The sequence below is a fragment of the Schistocerca nitens genome, chromosome 11 (genome assembly GCF_023898315.1).
Source record: "Schistocerca nitens isolate TAMUIC-IGC-003100 chromosome 11, iqSchNite1.1, whole genome shotgun sequence".
Taxonomy (NCBI): domain Eukaryota; kingdom Metazoa; phylum Arthropoda; class Insecta; order Orthoptera; family Acrididae; genus Schistocerca; species Schistocerca nitens.
In genome coordinates, this window is record NC_064624.1 from 134,235,613 (window position 1) to 134,259,165 (window position 23,553).

A 23,553-nucleotide genomic window follows, 5' to 3' on the forward strand; every position below is an offset into this window, starting at 1 on the left:
GATGTTTAAACATAGCATGTTTAAACCAAACAATCAGACATTACACCCATTCTCATTATCTTATTATTGTAAGTATATAACTGTGATTGCACCTAAGCATACATACATGTATTTACCAACTTTTCCATTTGGTTATGGATTTCACATTTGTATAATTTAAGATATAATTTCTCCAACCCTGAATTCCTGAAACCCCCCCCCCACCCCTCCCCAACGCTCGATACATTCAAAAAAATTCTAAATTGAATTATATATGATAATGGCATAATGTTGGCCTCATACACCAACCCATGAACCTAGTTTTAGCAAAAGCCAACTACTGCTGTCTGTATGAACACTCCAAATTAACAGATTTTAGCAAAACTCGATAAATGCATTCATACAGTTACAGCAGCAAGTCAACAAATGCACTGTAATCAATATAATCATTCTCTCGCACCTCAGCTCTTTCCGCTGCAAGTGGTTAACAACAATGGAATATAGTAGTTGCCTTAAACGACATTACTCATTTTTGTAACAATGTTTACTGGTGGGTATCGTGTTGAACCAATGCAGGTACAGAGAAACCTTAAGGAAGGGGTGCTAAAGGTATGTAGCTCACTACGAATACTATAAGGGCGAGTTTCTAATGATGACATACATGGTAATTTATGTTTGTGGGACTTTTATTGTCGATTCTGTTCTTTTCTAGTGCATTCGATAGAGCGCCCATATAGTAACAATGCATATTTGGGTATGTTCTCGAAAGTCACAGAGATAGGGTATTAGTAAAAATATTGCTATGAGTCTCATAAAAATATATTTACTGAGAAATTACTATGAATTACTATTATTAATACTTCACCATGAACTGATCACTGTAACTCTTGACTAATCTTAACACTTGTACTTGCTACAACTAGGACTTATTACTTATTCATTCTTTAGTCTTAATATGTCTGATTCTGAATGTAAACTAGCTTCCTATTCGGCAAATAGTCCGTATTTATAATGCTATGTATCGAAGGTTCTCTGTATAAGAAAACAATAGAATATTCGCGACTTTTCTCTAACAAATGCCAGACAGAATAATGTATCGAGATCACTAGAATGGCTGCAACTTACTCATAGTTGTAACAATATTCACTGGTGGGAAGAGTGTTGCAATCATTGTTCATTGTTATTCGAACACCTGCGGCTTGCCTTTAGACAAATACGCATGTGACACTCAAATGTACGCTTGCAAAGAAGTATTGCAAGTGGAAGCAGCATGGATGATGATTCTTGTGGTTCTGAAGACAGCATACAAGTCAAAGGACATTCGGATGGGAGAAAATTCTGATTCGAGAAGGGCTTACATCGATCTGAAACGCAAAGCAAGAAGTGTAAAAAGAAACCTATCATTAAATGCAATCGTGGACTTGACGTTTTACCTTCAAAAGCTAAAGGAATGAAAGAATATAAAGCTGCTGAACTCTGCTATGAAGATATTCCATACTTTCATCATCACGTGACATCAGTAAATAAAATGGATCAAGATAAGTTTCCATTAAAAGTTCTTAATATTTCTTCATCTCAGTGCAAAGCAGTGGACAGCCAGGATGCAAAAAGGAAGAAAACAGTGAGAGTGAAGTATACCATTAGAAAAAGGAGTGGTGAGGTAGTGCCACTTTGTGCTGCCACTATCCAAGGAGTATCTTGTGCATCAAAGGGCAGGTTACCCTATCTAGCAAACAGGTTCCATGAAAGAGGAAAGTTGTCAAGGAAAGGAGAGGAGGCGACAAAATGTGAAAGGATCATAAGGCGGTAACTATTGCCATTAATAATGATGTAAAAAATGTAAATGCAAAGAGAGCCGTCATCGAATGGGGAAGTCTACAAGAGGTTATTTGCCTTCATATCTCACACTGAATAAAATGTTCAAGAGATTCTGTGAAGAAAGAAACAATTTAGGACTGAAACGATGCTCCTTATCAAAATACAAGTATATATTTTACAAACATTTTAATCTATCATAAGGGCTCCTCACATCGATATCTGCTCCATCTGTGAGGTTAGTTTAAAGGAAATAAAGGCATAAACATGTCTTCAAGAGAAGAATGAATTACGAACTAGACACAGATTACATAACATTCATGCAAAACATTTTTACGATATAATGAAATGAGATAATCCTACTGTCATTAAGATTTGCTTTGACATGGAGCAAACCAAGCCTATTGCAAAACTATCAGTCTGTAAGGTATTCTATGCTAAACAAGTGTGGTTATACAAACTTGTGTATCATGATCCACACTAAGGAGCAAAAAAGTGAATGCATCGTTATTTCTACACTTAGCTGGAAACAGAATCTTCAGGAGGATGCAATCAAGTTGCTCTGGCTTTGTTGGACATTCTTTCGGACTCAGATTAAAAACAATCTAATGATGGCACCAATACTATACATCTGTTCTCAGATTCTTGCAACAGCAACAATAAAAACAATTTAATGATGGTGATGCTTACAGTGTTCTTGGAAAAAGAGCATAATATTCAATAATATTAATCACTTCTTCCCCGTCCATGCCCATAGCCATAGGCCTCCAGACCGAGTGTTTGGTAGAACTGAGAAGTCTTACAGAAACAAAAGAAAGCATCTTGTCTCCTATTACTGTTTTTTGAAAGAGAATGGTACTTTTAAAGTTCGAAACATGGACTGGATTGTTAAAAATCTAAAAGATAGTGCACAGAAAGAACTAAAGTCAAAGCTATCATTAAAAGGAACAGCCAGCGTGTCACCTCATACAAGAAAGCAAAAAAAATTGTTGAAGTGTCAGTAACTGATACACATGTTGGGGAGCCTTAAAAAGTTGACACTCTGAGATGAAAGAAGACATGCCATGCAACAATAGTAACATCCACTCTTTTGCCAAAACAAAATATGGTCAGCAAAGAAAGGAAGGAAGATATGTCCGCTAACTAAAGCGTTTTGAAATTCCAGATGATGCAAAGGAGTTTTAGAAAGATGCCTTAGACGAATAATGTATAGATGTAAGAGGGAAAACTTGACAATAACAATGTGTAACATGCAATACTTTTCTATCTATCTCAGTGAAAACAGAAAAACTCATTTTTTGAATATCTGTGTATGTTGCATTTATCGAGTTTTGAAAAAATGCTCCTCAATTTCCATAGTTCAAAACTCAGTATCCCATTTCAGTAAAATACAATTTCAAGACAAGAACTATTTTTAGATATTGTAATGTATCTGTTCTGATAAAACTGAATTACATAAATTTATTTTACACAGTAAAGCTCTTAGATTTCCCATGTTTTAGATTTTAAGGGAAATATTCAAAATTGAAGCTTTTGTTAACATTAAATAAATTGTGACTATCAGAAGCACAGAAGTGCTCTTGCACATGAAGTTACGATATAAAAAAGTGGATCCTTGTGTTTTACAAAACCTGTCTATTGGTACAAGAACTATTTAGTACTAAAAATCTGGTCAGGTTACCTTTTTAGTATACTTTCTTTTTTATTACTAATTAAGGTTTCAAGTATGAGATTAAAAACCATGAAGTTAAGATTTGCTGTCAGACTCGAATGTGAAAAAGACAGTTACACACAAGAGGATGGACTACTTCAATCGTACGGGTGCACTCCTATGTAAACATTATGAAGTATATAACATAGGAATATTGTAGAAATTACCAAGGAGTGCATTAATGTAAAGACAATAGCGGTTGAGCAATTAAGTACTGAGCCATAAGCAATGTACATATATGTAAGTGGGCTGGGAACAATTAATTATAATTTTGTATGTATTTGTGAATCTTATCTGTCAGCAGCCATACTACGTATGTTATGGCAATAAACTGCCCATAAATAGCAATACTGTAAGTCTGTGTTTTCACTCAAGGTGCATACAATTTCATATTTCAATGCACCACCACTGCTGAGATTTTAAATTTTCAGTTCACAATGATGAATTGAAGGAGAAGCTTGACACGCTAAGGATTGAAACATCTCAAAGTAACATGTACTGATGCAAATATATGTTCTCTCTTAACATACCGGTGATACACAAGCAGTTAATACACAACAGCAATCTTCTTTGTGTGCATTACATTTTCCACAAGAGTGAGGAACAGGACACTGGAGCCTCTCAGCTGCTGGCACAATTAAATCTGAGAGTTGATATAATAGCATGCATTTTTAATTGACTTTCCCCACAAGTGACATTTTAATTAAGAATTAATGCAGTATCTAACATATGTGGAGGTTTCACCGAAGATAGTCTGCAACTGGACTCTCGTTTGTATACAGAACTTGTAACTTATCCATTGCTGCTTACACTAAAAATGAAAGACAGCTCCAAAAAACCTGTTCTGAATTTTCTACTTGAAATGTCAGAAGAAGACAATCCCAGTACCTGTAAATGGTGAAATAAACTGTTTTTCACGAGGTACACAGTGAAACATAAACAACATGTGTTTAGTAATATTTACATGTACAACACGTTCAGCGGTAAAACCCAATAAAAGTTCTACACTGCAGACAAACTTCAATGAAAGTGAGTTTGAAATTCTCTTCTGTTGTTTACTGCAACCTTCATGTTGTTTAATAACATGTTAAGGGAAACAAAATATTCATACAGTACAGATACTGCGTTATGTTGCCTACAACTTAAGTCTTCATCAACAGATTTCTCCTCCATACAATTTCTGCTATTGGACAGTGAAATCTAACTTTCGCATTTCTTGCACATTGCGTGAAATCGTTTTTAGCTCATTTTTTTGCGTTACTCTTCTTCTTTCGGTGTTTGCTAATAAAAATTCCGCCATATACAAGACGCAGTTTGTATCTTTTCCCAAACTGCTGCTCTTTCTGTGCCTTCATCAGTGAGATATTTGTATTTTTCAGTCTGAAAATTATTATGTTCCGGTTACAATCAAATTTCAACTTAAAACATACGTATATACACATCATTAGGAATGCAATTTCCGTTGGCTTCTGGATGCAGGCATTTACACAATGGCATTTAGCCGATGCACGACACATTGAATGTTTTTGTTTCGACGAATATTCAATAATAAATACTTACACAGTTCTGTACATACTTTACATTATGCTAATGAGGTGCATTTTTGTTGGTAAATTTGTAACTACCATACATTTTCTTACAACCTGTCATCTGGAACACAAAACAAGTGGCATCTTTTTCTCTTCGATTACAGGTCGAATCTCGCGTTATTTATATTGTTACTTGCGATTTTTGCTTCCTTCAGTCTATTTTTGTTATTTACGATTTGTTACGAGACTCACTTTCGTTATAATGGATGCTCTGACGGTTTAACACATGTTTACTTATGCATAAAATGTTTCTGTTCTAGCACGTTAGTTGTTTTCTTGCGCGTTTATTTGTAGGCTGCTCGCGAAAATCATATTGGTTATTTATATCCACGATCTTCCACTGTGTAGGCTATTGCTATTTTTAAGAACTTGTAAATCTATTTTTGTTGAATGGTGAATCTCTGCCATTAAATGGCCTGCAAATGTTGAGTGGAACTGTTACTTTTTAATACTCTCAGTATCTGCTACAGTGGTTCAGTGTGTTTCAGCAAAACTTAGGACACTGCCTATCATAATACGTAAATTTCGTAATTTTCAATTCCAGTTTGCAGGGTACTTGTACCGCCGGTAGCTAAGGGCTTAGCACATGGTCTTGGAACTACAACAGCAATCAAAGATCTCATTGAAATACATTGCCTATATTGTTTAGTGTAGCTATAAAACATGCTTTAACTTTATGGCTTTTTAGTAACTTGGAACATATGATTAAAATTTGATTATGGGAAAAATCAAATACTGAGTCCGTGTGTGTGTGTGTGTGTGTGTGTGTGTGTGTGTGTGTGTGTGTACGTATGTGTGTGGGTCGGTGTGAAATGATTTCTACCAAGCACCCGTCATTCTGTATTCAATGATTTGATAAAATATTTGGAATTCCCAAGAAAATGAGTAGTAGTATACACCTGTTATTTTTCAATCCTTGCACATTTAGGTGCCAATGAAAACGTCAGAGCTACTGAAGTAAACTTTTCAGATGGCGGCTTTTAAGTAACCACAAAACAGTTCCAGGTCCATCCCTGTTAAAAATCTGAGTAACGCCACCTTTTAATTCATTTTCTTGAAAGAAAAACACCTGACTATACTATAATTTTCCTTTTGAAGAGAGCTGGGGGAGGAAGGGGTGGTGCCTTGTTCCTGGGTAAGGGCCCCTTAGGGGTAACACTTAGTACTAGCACATTCTTTCGCCAAATTTATAAGAAAATCGTCATAGATATACATTAATGCTTTTGTAATGGAAGTAAGTGCAATGTTATATGTCCTGTTGGCTGGCTGGAGTGGGCGAGCAGTTCTACACGCTACAGTCTGGACCGCACGACCTCTATAGTCGCAGGTTCGAATCCTGCCTCGGGCATGGATGTGTGTGATGTCCTTAGGTTAGTTAGGTATAAGTAGTTCTAAGTTCTAGGGGACTGATAATCTCAGCATTTACGTCCCATAGTGCTCAGAGCCATTTGAACCTTTTTTTTTTATATGTACTGTTGATCACCATGGTCATTAGAGGCATGTGTTGATCAGACTTTTTGGGAAAAGAAGTAGCTGTGAACTTCAGAACGAACCATATGTGCACCTGGTTTGCTATCATATTTAAATAAAATTAAATACACACTATTTCGTGCATAGCTGATTCATGTGGGCAAATAATACTAATACTCATTTTGTACTCCCTACTGGCTGTCACATGCTACAAGGTTTATCGCATGTCTGGTGAAATCTGGGGAACCATACAATAACGAAATTTGGATGACTGGACCAAGAACCGTAACTGAGCCTCCCAACTGGTACCTGAGCATGCTAGACACTACACCACCTAACCGTTAGGAGAGGAACGGGACAGGGTAAGAAAGGAGGGCAGCTCCAGGAGTGTGTGTCGACCACGCAGAAAGGTTTGTGAGTAAGCAGAAAAGAGCTACGGAAAAGATATTTCTGATGATGAAAGTAGCAATAATATTAAGAACTAGTGGCTGATCAGAACCTCACTCGAATTCACTTACACATTTACTAATTGGTAGGACAATTCAATAAGTCAGAGATATCACGTATAAAAATGACCAATTTTAGTGTATTCGTACAGACGACAATACGTCATCAACTCTAAGGGGAAATGTTTTGTTGTCAGGACGCCAACAAAATTTTTGTAGCTGTCTGACAATTTTTATCTCAAGTCTTTCATCCCAGAAGGTTTACAATTCCACTACTAATTTTGTTACACAGGAACAAATGTAGATTGAGTGTTCTCAGGAGCCACACTACCATTTGACAATAATTAATTATGGCACAATGAAGCAAAAGGTGGGAAATGAAGAATCTGTATGAGAGGTAGGGTGGAAAGATAATTGTAACAGGAAAAGTTTTTGATAAAGCAAGGCGGATGGGGTGAGAGGGGAGAGGCCAAAATTGACAATTATTTAGGTCATGATCGAGGGGCAGTTGGCACTCTGTAGGCAAGAAAAACTGGTGTTAGGTGAAAAAGCACAGGTCGCAAATCAGATATTAAAATCAAAATTGAAACGACTATCATGTTCACTAACTTCTTTCTTATCATATTTAAATAAAATTAAATACATACTGTTTTGTGCACAACTGTTTCATGTGGGTGAATTGTACAGATACTCATTTTGTAGTCCCTACTGGCCACCACATCCATACAAGGATTATCAGTTGAGCATCATTAACTGCAAGTCAAGAGTTTTGTTACATCGATGCTATATAGTTAAACTGCATTAATTCAATGTAGTTAAACTGCATTAATTTTATGAGATGTATGCACAGTGTGACTGATTCGTACTTGCATATTCTTGTAGCTGCGTATGCTTTAGCACACATGTGGGGTACCTCAAATGCCACCTATACAAGCAAAGCATGTTTCATCTCGTATTCCTTCCTCTGCCCATTTTCTTGAAGTGCCCCGATGTGTAAACCGGTGTGTTTTTTAAAGAGCACATAGTCTGAGAGTGAGAAGTGTATTGTTTTGTGAGTATTAAAAGATACAAGAAATACGTAGCCCCAGAAAACGTGAAAATTTCCTTTACTGCAAAAATTATGAGATATATTTATTTACACTGATTTTCAACCCAGCCAAAGGGAATAACAACTTTCGCTATCTAATTATATAATGTTAAATCTCTATTATTAAAAAATTAGGAACCAATTTACTTACGTTTCGTAACATCTTTGGGTTGCTGGTGGTAGCTACCAATGCGTGCATATTTCGAGCACGTCTGATTCTGAACTAGAGTATGGCCAGAAGGTGTACTTTATGAATCACTGTATGTAACAGGCTGCTATTTCAACATGCAGCATATGAGGAGATATGCATGCATCCAAAGATTTTGCTAGTAAACTGATACTCCCAAACAAATTGCTCGGGTTTCCAGGTCACTTTACAATGTTATAACATTGTCGGTTTTTCCATTTTTTCCTTTTTTTCTTTATTGTATTTCAACTCCCCATCCGGGGCAGGCCAGCAACATCATACGCACTGCTCTTCAGCCGATAGAGGGTACAAGTATGTAACAGGAAGACATTTAAATCAACATAGAGGAGAAAACATGGCAAAACATAGATATAAAAAGGGGGAACATAATGAAACAGAGCATGCAAAAGGGTGTGACTAAAAATGGAGATAAAATTTTAAAAAGTATTTTGCACAAAAAACCATGCACTGTTAGAATTAAAAGACATAAGGCAAAGTACGGCCTGAGTATAAAAAGTTGCACAATGATAAAAGAGCCAAGTGATGGGCGGCATAACACAGAACAATCACATACAGCAAAACTATATGCAAGTCAAGCACAGGATTAAAACCATATAACTTGATGTCACCATAGAAAGCCACTGAACACAACACTGACGTAGCACACTGATGACAAAGAACAAACTGGGAGGTTCTTCCAGGGGTATGGATATGAGGGAGAAGGGAAGAAAGGGGGCAAAGGGGCGGTGGTAGACAGGGGAGAAAAGGGGGAACAGGGGGGGGGGTGGGCTGGAGGGGGGCTGTGAAGGGAGGGATGGAAGAGGAAAACAGCCAAGGAGGAGTGCACAGACTTGGGGGGGGGGGGGAAGAGGAAAAATCACTCTGGGGAAGGACGAAAGGGGAGCACTGGGAGGTGGAGGAACAAGGCCGTGTTACAGCTGGTAGGAAGGGTAATGTCATGGCAAAGTTCGTCGTCTGGGAGGGGGAGGTGCTGGAAACCGCCCTGATGAAGGATACTTAGGGTGTGGACATGGAGAGAGGGAGCAATACAGCGATAGACGTGTGGCAGTGGGAGGGTGGTAGAGAGGAAGGACGAGACTAGGGGTAGGGGAAGATCAATCCTGCGGACAGTGTAGGTGATGTGGATATGTTGGAGGAAAAGGAGGAGGTGGGGGAAGGGGATGAGGGCGTACAGACACCGTGTGGGGAATGGAAGGCATATATGGAAGGTAAGGTAGAGCATGTGGCGTTCAAGGATTACGATGGACTTATAAAAGCAGGGAAGGGGGGGGGGGCGGAGATCCAGGCAATGCTGGCATAACAGAGGATAGAACAGATGATTCGTAATTGTGGAGAATGGTGGAAGGATGCAATCCCCATGTCTGGCCAGGCAAGAGTTTCAGGAGGTGGAGGCGAGTATGGGCTTTCTGGTGGACAGTCAGGAGATGAGGGGGCCAGGTGAGGCGACGGTCGAGGGTGAGGCCAAGGTATCTCATGATATGGGTGAGCTGGATGGGATGAGCATAAATGGTGAGGTAGATATCATGGAGATGTAAGGAGCAGGTGGTGCAGCCTACGGTGATTGCCTGGGCCTTGGATGAGTTAATATGAAGGAATCACTGGTTGCACCAAGTGATGAACTGGTCAAGGTGGGTTTGGAAGGCGCATTGGGACCATTCAAGGGTAGGATAGAGAGCCCGGAAGGTGGTGTAATCAGCAAATTGGAGGAGGTGTACAGATGGTGGTGGCCTGGGCATATCATTGGTGTACAGGAGATAGAGGACAGGGGAGAGGATGGAGCCTGGAGGGATGCCGGTGGTGGGTTAAAAGCTATGGGGGTTGGTGTCATGCAGGGTGATATAGGAAAGACAGCGTAAGAGGAAGGAAGCGACCAGACAGACAAAATAGGTAGGGACGGCATAGGTTTGAAATTTAAAGAGAAGACTGGGATGCCATACATGGTCATAAGCATTTTGGAGATCAAGGGAAACAAAAATGGTGGAGCAACAGAAGTTAAGTTGGAGGGAAACAAGATTAAGGAGTAGGTCTTCAGCGGAGGAAGAGGGTTGGAATCCACACTCGGTAAGAGGAAGGGGGTGGTGTTGATTATGGTGGTGATGGATACAATGGGAGAGGATTGATTCAAAGACCTTACTGAAGATGGAGGTGAGGCAGATGGACGATAGGAAGAGGTGGCAGAAGGGGGTTTGTTGGTACACAGGAAGACTTCCACAGGTTGGTGTAGAAGCCGGTAGAGAGTATAACGTTTTTACAAATTGGCAAGGACAGTCAGGAAGGAGAAGGGGCATTCTCTGAGATGGCAGTAGGTGACACAGTCATGAACAGGGGCCATGTTGTATTTTGACTGAAGGATAAGTTTAAAGTCTCGTTCTGTGATTGGAGTGTTTATGTCAGAGGGGGGTAACTACCCCCAGTACTGGAGATTGGGAGCAGTGGAGTGACCGAGGTACGGCGAATTCCATGATGGTGGGGAAAAGGGAATAAACAAAGTGGGAATCATCAGGGATGTAGAAGACCTAAGAAAGGTGAAAAGCGAAGTGGTTGGCCTTACTGAGGTTGTCGGCAAGGGAGTGGTCGTTATGGAGAAGGGGATAATGGGGTGTGGAATGGGAAGCAGTAAGGCGATGGAAGGCTGGCCAGTACTTCAAAGAGTTTATAGGGAAGGTGTCATAGAGTCACGTACAGGTCTGACGCCAATCCCGGCGTTTCTTTGCTCTAATAAAGTTCTGATTGTGCCGCTGGAGTTGCCGGTGGTGGTGGAGTGTATCTCTGTCGTAAGGATTGATCACCTCAGATGTTAAGTCCCATAGTGCTCAGAGCCATTTGAACCTGTCACGAGTCTGCAGGAAGAAGCAATAGAGGCAGTGGGATTCGCAGAGGAAGAGGACAGCTCATGGAGTGAGAGTGGGACAGTGGGGATGGATGGTTTTAGTAGGAACATGGGCCTACCTGACGTCAGTAATGGCCTTCCAAAGGAAGGATGTGGCATCAGTGATGTTGGGATGGTGATAGGTAAGAGTGTTTCTTTCGAAGGAGAGCAGGATAGCGACAGGACAGCGGTTGTCTGCGTTGATGTCGGCGGCAATCACATACGTGGAGAAAGTGCAGTCAGTGTGGGGAGATGAAGTCATAGGGAATAGGAGCAGTGGAGCAGATACATATGGTGCCACAGGTCAGGTGACGGTGAGGTAGGAGTGAGGACGAATGTTGGGGCTGGACAAAGGTTCCATCCAGGAGGAAGGGGTCGACCTGGTGTTGGGAGAGGGTGTTCATGAGGAGGTATTTCTTGGTGGGGAAGGAGACAGTGTTATTATGGATTTTTTTCTTTTATTGATTTTCGTTTCCCCCTGAAGGGGGCAGGCTGGCAGCAGCTTAGTATGCTGCTCTTCAGCCTACAGAATTTGTAAAACATAAGAAGAAGATAATAAACAACGAAATCAGGCGATAAAACGGTGACTTAAATGTAAAACGGCGGAAAATTCTGGAAAGTTGAAACATAAAACAGAGGGTTGGCGATGCTAATAAAATACACAGGAAGCAGACAGGTAAAATAGCAGACAAACAATTAAAAAAACACAGCGACTGTCTGGTTTCCATTTGCAAGAGATATAAAAATCACACCCAGTGACAGTATGATTTCTGTTCGCAACACTTTGGAAGAGATACACAACACTTAACACTCTCTGTAAACACTGCACTAAAAAGTCGGCATGAAGAGGACACATCACAGTCAAGTGACAGATTGGGGGGGGGGGGGACTGGGACAGATGAGGGGGAAAGAAGAGGGAAGGAGTGAAAAACGAAGTGGGGTGGGGACCAACAGATGGAAAGAACTCAAAAGGGGGGCAGGGCAGACACGAGAGGGAATGGGGAAAGGCAGAGGAGGGGAATGCAAAAGGACTCGGGGTAGAGAAGGGAGGCAGAAAGAGGGTAGACTGGGAGATAACAGGATGGAAGGAGGGGAGAGGGAGCCTGTGAAAAGGACAGAGGAAGGGAGGGGGAGGTGAGGATAAGAGTTGATAGGAGGGATAAATGGAGGGAGAGGGAGTATCATCCAGGAGGGGTAGTAGACGGAAGCCACCTTGGGAAAGAAGGGTGTAGAGATGGAGGGTAGGGGGACAAAATGGTGAAGGCATGGCAGCGGGCGGGGGTTGGAGGGGAGAGGAGCAACCAGGGGTTGAGAGGGGTCAAGGTGGTGGGAGTTGTAGAGTATGTGGATATGTTTGGGGAAATAGAGAAGATGAGGGAAAGGAATCAGATTGTAGAGGATCTGTGTGGGGGACGGGAGGCATATACGGAAGGTGAGGCAGGGTACATTTGGGGGGGGGGGGCAATTTCCAGGTGGGACTGGCATGATAGAGGATGGGACGGATTAAGGATTTGTAGGTGTGGAGGATGGCAGAGAGGTTCAACCCCCATGTCCGGCCTGAGAGGATGAGGAGATTGGATATGAGGGAGCCAGGTGAGGTGACGGTCAAGGGTGAGGCCCAGGTAGGTGAGGGTTGGGGAGAGACGGACAGGATGGGCACAGATGGTGAGGGAGAAATCAAAGAGCTGGAAGGAGCGAATGATACAACCTACAGTGATTGTCTGGGTCTTGGAAGGATTGATTTTCAGGAGCCACTGGTTTCACCATGTGGCAAAAAGGTCAAGGTGATTCAGGAGAATGCGTTGGGACCGTTGAAGGGTAGGAGCAAGGGCAAAGAAGGTGGTGTCATCGGCATACTGCAGGAGGTGAACTGAAGAGGGGGTGGGGCATATCTGCAGTGTATAGAAGGTAGAGGAGGGGAGATGACAGACCCCTGGGGCACATCCGCAGGGTAGAAAGTACGGGAATCAGAATCACGGATGGTAACATAGGAGGGGTGGCAGGAAAGGAAGGAGGCAGTCAGACGGACATAGTTGATAGGACAGGTCTGGAATTTAAACACGAGACCGGGATGCCAGAGACGGTTGTAGGCCTTTTCAAGGTCGAGGGAAAGAAAAATGGTGGAGCGACAGGAGTTAAGCTGGAGGGAGAGGAGATGAGTGAGGCATAGGAGTTGGTCACTGGCAGAGAAAAAGGTAGAAATCCACATTGGGTGTTGGGGAGTAGGTGGTGTTAGTGGAGGTGGTGATGGATGCGCCAGGTAAGGATGGATTCCAGGAGCTTCCTGAACACTGAGGTCAGACATATAGGGCGATAGGAAGAGGCATCAGATGGAGACTTGTTGGGTTTGGAGAACATCAGGATATGGGAGGTTTTCCACAGGTTGGAGTAGAAGCCAGTGGCAAGGATTACGTTGTAGAGGTTGGCAAGGACTGCAAACAGGGAGGTGCTTGAGGTGGCCTATAGCAACACCGCCACTTGCCAGAGGATATGGGTTATTGGTGCAGTGAAGGTTGTGGAGATGCAGATATGTGATTGAAAGAAGGTTTCATTTCAGATTAAGGCATCCACGCAGTGCTGATGGAGGGTGTGGAGGAAGAGGAGTTTGTGGGTGGGCAGGGAGCGGATATTATGGTACAGGATACTGTAGTGGTGTTGCGCCATGCGAGGGGAGAGTTAGACAAGGGTGGGGAGTGGGGTGAAGGTGAAGTGGGTCTGGTTGTGGGAGTAGATGGCATAGGTGGTAAGATGGAACGGGCAGAGAGGGCGACTTGGGAAAGCATGTGGGAGCGGGTAGATGTTTTGGAGCACAATGGTGATGAAATGAATGATGTCCTCTGCAGCAGGGGGAGAGCAGAGGGAGTTGTTGGGGTGGATGGGGTCATCAATGGGATGGTGAGCTCAGGGGTGACAGGAGGAGATTTCGCTTTACACTTCGAGGAGTAGTTAGGATGGGGTTCATTACTGGTGTTGCAGGAGGGGGGGGGGAGGTGAGGTTGGGGCAGTTCTTTAAGAAATGTGAAGCTTTGCAGTGGGGACAGGTAGGGGGGTTGTTGCAGACGGAGGTAACATGGTCATTGTACTTGAGGCAGCAGTAGGATTGGACTAGGAGGGGTCCACTTTCTGATGGCGATTTTATATGAGGGCTCCCTCTTTAAGGAGATGGTCAATGGAGGAGGAGGATTCAGTGAATATCCACATTAGATAAGTCGACCTGGCATCGTTAAAGATGCGATGACCCAAGCGGATATCGATGTTGGGCTGGAAGTTGAGTTCCTCCAACACCTCAGCCTCTGCCACCACAGGGCTAAGCTTCGTGATCATGGAGGTGAAGGCTGGCAGGCGTCAGGGGGTTTGAGGCTGTTGGTTAGAGGATGGTGTGTGGTAGGGGGAGAGTGTGGCCTGTTAGCCAAATTGGATTTGTGGGATTTGGGGATTTAATGAGATCCGAGTCCTTGATAAGAATGAGAAGGGAGATGTAGGCATTGGGGAAGTATTTAAGGATGGCCAGGGTGAGGTGTGGGCATCGAGGAATTGAGGGTTAGGATTGGAGAGGACAAAGGTGAGGGTGGCAGGTGTGGTAGGTGTGGCATGGGTGGGAGTCGGGGTCGCGTCCATGGGGGAGGATGGGTCACTGGGGTCAGGGGTTTTCTTTGTGGAGATTGCAGGGGAAGGGTCAACATTAGGGTGTTTGGAAGGTTTCATGGACAGGACAATGTGGAGAGGGGGCTGGGGGATGGGTTACAGGGGGAGATGGCGGGGGCAGGTCTCCCTGAGGGGCAGATGATGCAGAGGGTGGGGGTGTAGGTGGCACAGAGACCATGGAGCGGCGAGCCAAAATCCTTGCTGTAGCCTGTTGAAGGTGGTGCAGGGAGAGGTGGGAAGTCTGCAGATGGTGATGGGGCGACAGCGACAGGGGAGGAAGAGTTGGGGGTAGTTACAGCCAAAAATGCTGCAAGAGTGGGGTGGACTGGGAGGGAAGGAAGGATGGGTGTGGGGATGGCGGATGAGTTCCATGTGACGGTGGTTGGAACAGCTGAGGGGGAGATGAAAATGATAGAGGTGGTGGGGTGGGACATGTTGACAGCATACGAGAGGGGGGTGAAGATGGCAATGGAGATGACAGTGACGGTGGTGATGACGGTGGTGGCAGGAAACGAGAAACGATGGCAGCGGTGAAGGACGGCGGCTGCGGTGAAGGAGCCATCAGTGTGAGGAGGCGGCAGCCCCTCTGGCAGGTGATTAAGCGGTCCGGTGAATCCCTCCGGGCAGCAGTGGCTGGACGACGACAGCCAAAATGGCGTGGCCCAGAATCATCGGGCGGTGGCGGCGAACAGGCAGGTGGACGGCAGATGGATGGATGGCTACAGCAGCAGCGAGCACAGGGTGGCGGCCCTGGAGGGCGGACAGCTAGGGCCAGCAGGCACACAGACAGACAGCAACACCAACAGCAACAGCAACAACAGCTTCGAAAACAGAGATTTCACCCTGAGGGTAGCCCAGGCTCTGCAATCCGTCGTCTTTGAAGGAGGGGATCCAACCGTCTAAATGTGTTATTATGTGAGAACATTATAACTTATAGTTTTGTTTAAACCGTGTAACAATCTGTCACAACTGTGAGTGTTTGACGAGTATATACAGAAGCACAGTAAGGAAACTCATGTGGACGTCAGGCGGCATTTAAGTTAAACTCTAATCTATTCTTCTACGTCGCTGGCAGATGACAGAGCGTACACTACTTGCATAATGTCCAGTGGCTTTCAGTGTTTTCCATTGAGAGCTGTGGTGGGTAAATTATATCACACTAAATACACACAAATAATTTATTGTACATCGACCAAGTCACTCGAAACTCCATAATGGACCACAAAGAGAGTACTGTCTGTACATCATGTTGTACCTTAGGGTTTAACTAAAATATGTGACATTAACTAATGAAGTATATATAAATTAAAACAGTTGTTCATATAAAGAAATGAATAGAACATGTCACAAATAAAGCTTTCAGCCATTAAGGCCTTCATCAGCAATGGACACACACACACACACACACACACACACACACACACACACACACACACACACACACACACACACAGCAGTCTCTGGCAACTGAAGCCACACTGCAATCAGCAACACCAGTGCACGATGGGAGTGGCGACTGGGTGGGGGTAAGGAGGAGGCTGGAGTGGGGAGGGGGAGGGACAGTATGGTAGTAGGGGTGGCAGACAGTGAAGTGCTGCAGGTTAGATGGTGATCTGGGCAGGAAGGGTGGGAAGTACCAGAAAAGGAGAGAAGTAAAAAGACTGACTGTGATGGTGGGATGATGGCTGTGTAGTGCTGGAGTCAAACAGGCAAGCGGCTGGATGTGCGAGGACAGTGACTAATGAAGATCGAGACCAAGAGAGTTACAGGAACATAGGATATATTGTAGGGAGAGTTTCCAACTATGTCATTCAGAAAACCTGGTGTTGGTGGGAAGGATCCAGATGACACAGGCTATGAATCAGTCATTGAAAAGAAGGATGTCATGTTTGGCAGTGTGTTCAGCAACAGAGTTGTTCACTTCTTTCTTGGACACACATTGTCAGTGGCCATTCATGTGAACAAACTAATTGTTGGTTGTCATGCCCACATAGAATGCAGCACAGTGGTTGCAGCTTAGCTTGTAGATCACATGCCTAGTTTTCCCTTCCTTTATTTGTGAGTGGAACAGGAAACGAAATGAATAAAATCATCTTGGTTTTCAAGATATATCAATTTGAAAACTCTGGGGAAATAAAATGACTAGTAGTTGTACAAGATACCCTGTGCCACACACCATATGGTGACTTGCAAGATATATATGTAAATGTAAAACTATGTAGAGTTTTCCTTGGCAATTTTTCTGCCTCAAGTACATGTTTCCATGCATTGCTGTAGTTATACTACTGCATTTGAAATTGTGTTAAAACATTGTGTTTCACATTCTTACATGTGACCTTTGATCTGTTGTTATATGTAGCTACAACTAAAAACTTACATGTGACCTTTGATCTGTTGTTATATGTAGCTACAACTAAAAACAATAGCAAATAAATAAATAAATTGCTAAATGCGTTACCAGTGTCTTTTGAAGTTGTGACCATACAGTCCAATTTCTATTCCTTCCCTAATCACTGACACTCACCAGTTGGAATTGTGGGCCTGAATCCCTGTCTGTAGAACTGATGTTTTTAATGTTTGTATACTTAAGATGGCAATGTTCAACACAGCAATTAGCAACTGCCCTGCGTAATTGCAATGAATATTATAAATCCCTGGTACTCTGAGGCTGAGTATATTTTTGGCAGATGTTGTTGTTGTTGTGGTCTTCAGTCCAGAGATTGGTTTGATGAAGCTCTCTATTCCTCATCTCCCAGTACCTATGGCAACCTACATGCTTCTGAATCTGTTTAGTGTATTCATCTCTTGGTCTCCCTCTGCGAATTTTACCCTCCACGCTGCCCTCCAATACTAAATTGGTGATCCCTTGATGCCTCAGAATATACCCTACCAATCGATCCCTTCTTCTAGTCAAGTTGTGCCACAAATTTCTCTTCTCTCCAATTCTATTCAATACCTCCTCATTATTTATGTGATCTACCCATCTAATCTTCAGCATTCTTCTGTAGCACCACATTTCGAAAGCTTCTCTTCTCTTCTTGTCTAAACTCTTCCATACATGGCTACACTCCATACAAATACTTTCAGAAACGATTTCCTGGACCTTAAATCTATACTCGATGTTAAGAAATCTCTCTTCTTCAGAAATGCTTTCCTTGCCATTGACAGTCTACATTTTATATCCTCTCTACTTCGACCATCATGAGTTATTTTGCTCCCCAAATAGCAATACTCATTTACTACTTTAAGCGTTTCATTACCTAAACTAATTCCCGCAGCATCACTCGATTTAATTCGACTACTTTCCATTATTCTCGTTTTGCTTATGTTGATGTTCATCTTATATCCTCCATTCAAGACTATGTCCATTCCGTTCAGCTGCTCTCCCAGATCCTTTGCTGTCTCTGACAGAATTACAATGTCATCGGCGAACCTCAAAGTTTTTATTTCTTCTCCATGGATTTTAATTTCTACTCCAAATTTTTTTTTGTTTCCTTTATTGCTTGCTCAATATATATATTTAATAACATCGGGGATAGGCTACAACCCTGTCTCACACCCTTTTCAACCACTGCTTCCCCTTCATGCCCCTTGACTCCTATAACTGCCATCTGGTTTCTGTACAAATTGTAAATAGTCTCTCGGTCTGTATTTTAACACTGTCACCTTCAGAATTTGAAAGAAATAATTCCAGTCAACATTGTCAAAAGCTATCTCTAAGTCTACAAATGCTAGAAACGTACGTTTGCCTTTCCTTAATCTATCTTCTAAGATAAGTCGTAGGGTCAGTATTGCCTCACGTGTTCCAATATTTCTAAGGAATCCAAACTGATCTTCCCCGAGGTCGGCTTCTACTGGTTTTTCCATTTGTCTGTAATGAATTCATATTAGTATTTTGCAGCCATGGCTTATTAAACTGATAGTTCGGTAATTTTCAAATCTGTCAACACCTGCTTTCTTTGGGATTGGAATTAGGTTAAATAATTCCATCAGTTGCTCTAGTTGTCTTCAGCTGTTATAAGGAGTTAATATTAAAATCACCCATGATAATTAAATCCTTGCGTTTTGAATATATCTGGTACAAAATTTGTTCCATATGGTTTAAAAAGATACATATTTTCCTTGCAGAAGCCCTGTAAACTGACAAAATTGTAACTGACTTATTATTTATAATAATTTCGCTTCCACAGGCTTTGGGTGAGAATCTACACTGTAAGTACTTATGCCTAGGGATTTATATTTCACACTAGTTTTAACATAGACTGCAGTCCATCCTTTCTCCTTTATGGATCTGCAATACCTTTCTGCTAGTGAGTATCCACCAATTTGTGGTATTTCAGTTCCATTTGTCATATGGCTTTCTGTGAGACATGTTACTTGTGCATGGTTTACAGATTCACCGTCAATAATGTCGAGATTTAGAAGCTCCAGTTTGTTTCTGAGACCACTGATGTTTTGGTGGAACACACAGAGTTTACTGCTACTGGTATTTCTTGGTTCGTAGCTACACTTTGATAGCTTAGCATCCCCCTATAAACTCGGACTCTTTATTACACCTCTGATTATCACCAGTCTTAACATTTAGCCTACAAAACCTCAGAAACAGATTGCTGATTTATTCTAACGATACTGACCGCGTGATTACCTCTTGAGGCTTATTTCCTATTTCACTCAGCACTTTATTCGCTACATTCGTATTCCAGGTCATTTAGATGCAGTTCATGAGCCGTGTGAAATCGGTGGTCAATATTGTTTATATTCAATACAGCAACGTTTTTGAAGTATATACCAATTGATTCATATTGATCATTAGCAGCAGGTATTTCACGATTCAAGCATGACCATTGTGGCAGATCATGACGATGCGGGATCTTGAGAACAACAATGTTAGAATGCGTTAAGTGATTCAAACATTCCTTTTGTTCCTGACAGGCATTTGATGTTTCGTTTTTAAAGATATCGTTCGATCCTCCAATTACCACATCATAATCATTTGTGAATAACTTTCCGACTTCTCCAGAGTTTGCATTTTTCCTCAATTCAGTTAAACCTGCACCTGGTTTGATGTATCCCATAGCAGCAGTAGCTGTAGATGCTTCATATTGTATCTGAGAGGCGATTCCGCGCCCATGGCTGTCGGTAATAAGCATCAGTTTTCTTCTTGATTTTTCTTCCTTGGAGCTTTGAGATTGTGGGTGATGGTGTTGGGCAGCAGCTGCATGTTGATCGGACTGATTATCTTCAGCGCTGTTATTACCTAAAGCACCACTTGTTTGAGTGTCTGTCGTACGTCGATTAAGTGTGCCTTCACTGATAAATTGTGATGAAAGGGTTTTGTCGCTGTAAACACTATAATCCTTAGAACTGTTTTCACTTGTATGACTGGCGAGCACCTTTTTGCGATGTTTATATCAGAAGTCTCTGATAGATCTGGACTAGTGTTCTTATTGAGTCTGCATAATTAACACTTCCACACTTGTACCTTATTCTTTAATGAGGGGTCTAGTTTGCTACGTCCATAATGAAATTTGCTTTTGTAACACTCACATACGCCACCATTCTTCATCTTGTTGGAACACTTTTTGCAAACACTTTCGTTTCCATTATACTTTACTTCGGGTTTTACCATTATTGAGTTCGAGTTCTTCTGATGCACTAAATGCTTCATACTGCATTACTTTTTGTTTTAAGTGCGATATTTCCTGAAGTAGCACTGAAGTAATTTCGGTGGTGGATCTGTATGCATTTAGCTTTATGCCCAATTCTTTACTTTCACATTTGGATCAGAACCAGTTCTCATAAATACTCTTCACTTCCTCCCTTTTGCTTCATTATTCTATAATCAATTATTGTCGAGTAGTACTGTGGCTCCTGGGGAGACTCGGTCTACATTACTTTTATTTATTTATTAATTTATTTTGATCCAACATCAACTGATTACAAAAAAAAAAGTTTTTTTGTTCAAGTCTACTCGACAAGTCAGAGCCTTACTTACTAGAGTTACACATTATTGGCTGGCACTTTTATCTATAGAAGTTTTTCTAAATTTAGTTGAGAGACCAAAGTTACATATATGGACTATACATAAAAAAATTTGTTATTGCCAGACTTAGATTAAGGAATCTACAGTTTGTGACACAGTATTCATATCTGACATTCAAATATTTACAGTTTGTGACACAGTCTAAGATCTGAGATTACATATATTTTAGATAGATGGTCTTAAATCATATGAGTGTACTACATCTAGAAACTCATCTATTGAATATTCAGGAATGTTTAGGAGGTATAATTTTAATTTCGTTTTTAGTTTTGTAATGGGCAATTTGGAGATATTAGGGTAGAAGCAATTCAGCAGTTTTATGCCTGCATAGTGAGGGCTTTTCTCATAAAGTGTTGTTCTATGAGAGATGATGTGGGGTCTCTCTCTACCTCAAGAGTTGTGATCGTGTATTTCTTTATTAAGTGTTATGTTACTGTTTACTGCCATAATAATTATCTTCAGCACATACAGGTTATGAACAGTTAGTATTTTAAATTCTTTAAACAAATTTCTGCAGGACTCCCTGGCACATTTTTTTCCCATAATTCTAAGTGCCTTCTTTTGTAAGATAAGTACACTTTTTATATTACCTTTACTGCTGGATCCCCATACCTCTGTCCCATAGCTTAGATGGGATTCAAATAGTGCAAAATATATTTGCCTCAGAGTGGTGATGTTACAAAAAGGTGTCAGTTTTCTTAGGACAAATATGATGGTACATAGCTTTTTGCATCATTCACATGATCAGACCAGTTAACTCTGCATCAAGTGCGAGGCCAAGAAACTTGGTCGAGTATTGTTTTTTGATGTATTCGTCACCCATTAAGATTTGGTTTTCATGAGTTTTTTGCCTCCCAAGATCAAATTCAATATAGACATATTTATTTGTGTTTAATTTTAGTTTGTTGCCATTAAAATACTGCAGAATTAAGCCTGCTGCAGTATTGGAGTCCACTTCGAGCTGCAAATAGCTAGGATTGCAGCATATTAACGTGGTATCATCTGCATATAAGATAGCTGTTGCATGGTTTGTTATGGACTGAATATCATTAACATAAATAATAAAAAGAAGTGGTCCTAATATTGACCCCTGTGGAATACCAAAATTTATGTCAGTGGTGTTTGATTTGTATGCTCCCTCTGTAGTGCTAATAGTCACAAACTGCATCCTATTTGTCAAGTAGGACCTCATCAGATTATGGGCTGTGCCTCGAATGCCTTAGTTCCACAGTTTGCTCAGCAATATGATCGTATCAACACAGTCAAATGCTTTTTCTAAGTCCAGAAAGAAGCCACATACATGTTCTTTATTATCTATTGCTTGAGTGACACCTTCGATTAAGTTGAATGCTGCTGTAATGGTGGGAGACCCTTTGACAAACCCATACTGCCCCTTAGAAATCACTTTTTTTGCATACCAGGAAGTTCCAGATTCTTATGTATATTACTTTCTCAAAGATTTTGGATATTATTGTAAGAACAGAAATGAGTCGAAAGTTTTCTACTAGATTGTTTCCTTTTTTAAAAATAGGCACAACTTGGGCAATTTTCAATGCATCTGGAAATAGACCATCTTCCATATGAGAGTTGATAACTCTTGATAAAGATGATGCAGTTTTATGTGTACATTTCTTAAGAGTGTCCAGACTAAGACCATCATATCCTGCTGCATGGGAATTCTTTAAGCTACTCACTGTATTCATTATTTCTTCTTTACTTGTTGGCATCAAAAATATACTTCCTGACACTGGTGTTCCTCTGAATTTGAATTTATGATTTTTAAGCTGATTCTTTATGCTGGAGCCAACAAAAGCAAAGTAACTGTTAAATAGATCTGCTATTTTATTCTGATCAGTTTCTATTGTGCCGTTTATCAGCAAGTGATTTTCAGTTGTATGTTTCCCAGATTTACCTATTTCTCTATTTACTAGTGACCACGATGTTTTGGAGATATTATTTGAGTTCTGAATGACCCTTTCAAAACGTTTCTGTTTTTCTGAAATTAGGAGGTCTACATAGTATTTCTGATACTTTTTGAACTCTTCTTTTAATTTTTTATTGCTCAAGTCATTTAACATAGCATACTCACACCATCTTAGTTTTTCTCTAGCCTCAGTGACTGAACTTGATATCCAGTTTCAGGTTACAGCATGTGACTGAATTCTCTTTTTTATTAATGGGCAGTCTTGGCTAAGAATGTAGAATAGTTCACTTGAGAATTTGCCATAACTATGAAGTGTCGTTAGAACACTGTTCCAATCCAAGTTCATTAGCATATTATTCAAATGAGTTATCTTTTGGTCTGTATTCATCCTAATATATCTATAGCAACTGTGTGTAGGAACCTTTTTTATGTTCATACTTAGTTCTACTGCATGGTGATCTGACAAAGCACTTATAATAACAGAAGATGTAAGATCATAAAGACGAATACCAGTGATTATGTTATCTGTTGCAGACTGGCATGATCAGTCTCCCTGGTTGCAGTGTTTATTAGGTATCTTACACTATATTCAAGCAGAGTATTCTTGAATAGTCTAGTGTGTAACTCATCTGCTAATACATTTATCCTGAAAGCTCCTATAATTACTAACTTGTTCAGGGGTGATATAAAAACATTCTCTATCATGTCACAAAACTTTGTTAAGAAAACTTCGAAGTTTCCACCTGGCGGTCTATACAAACATATAA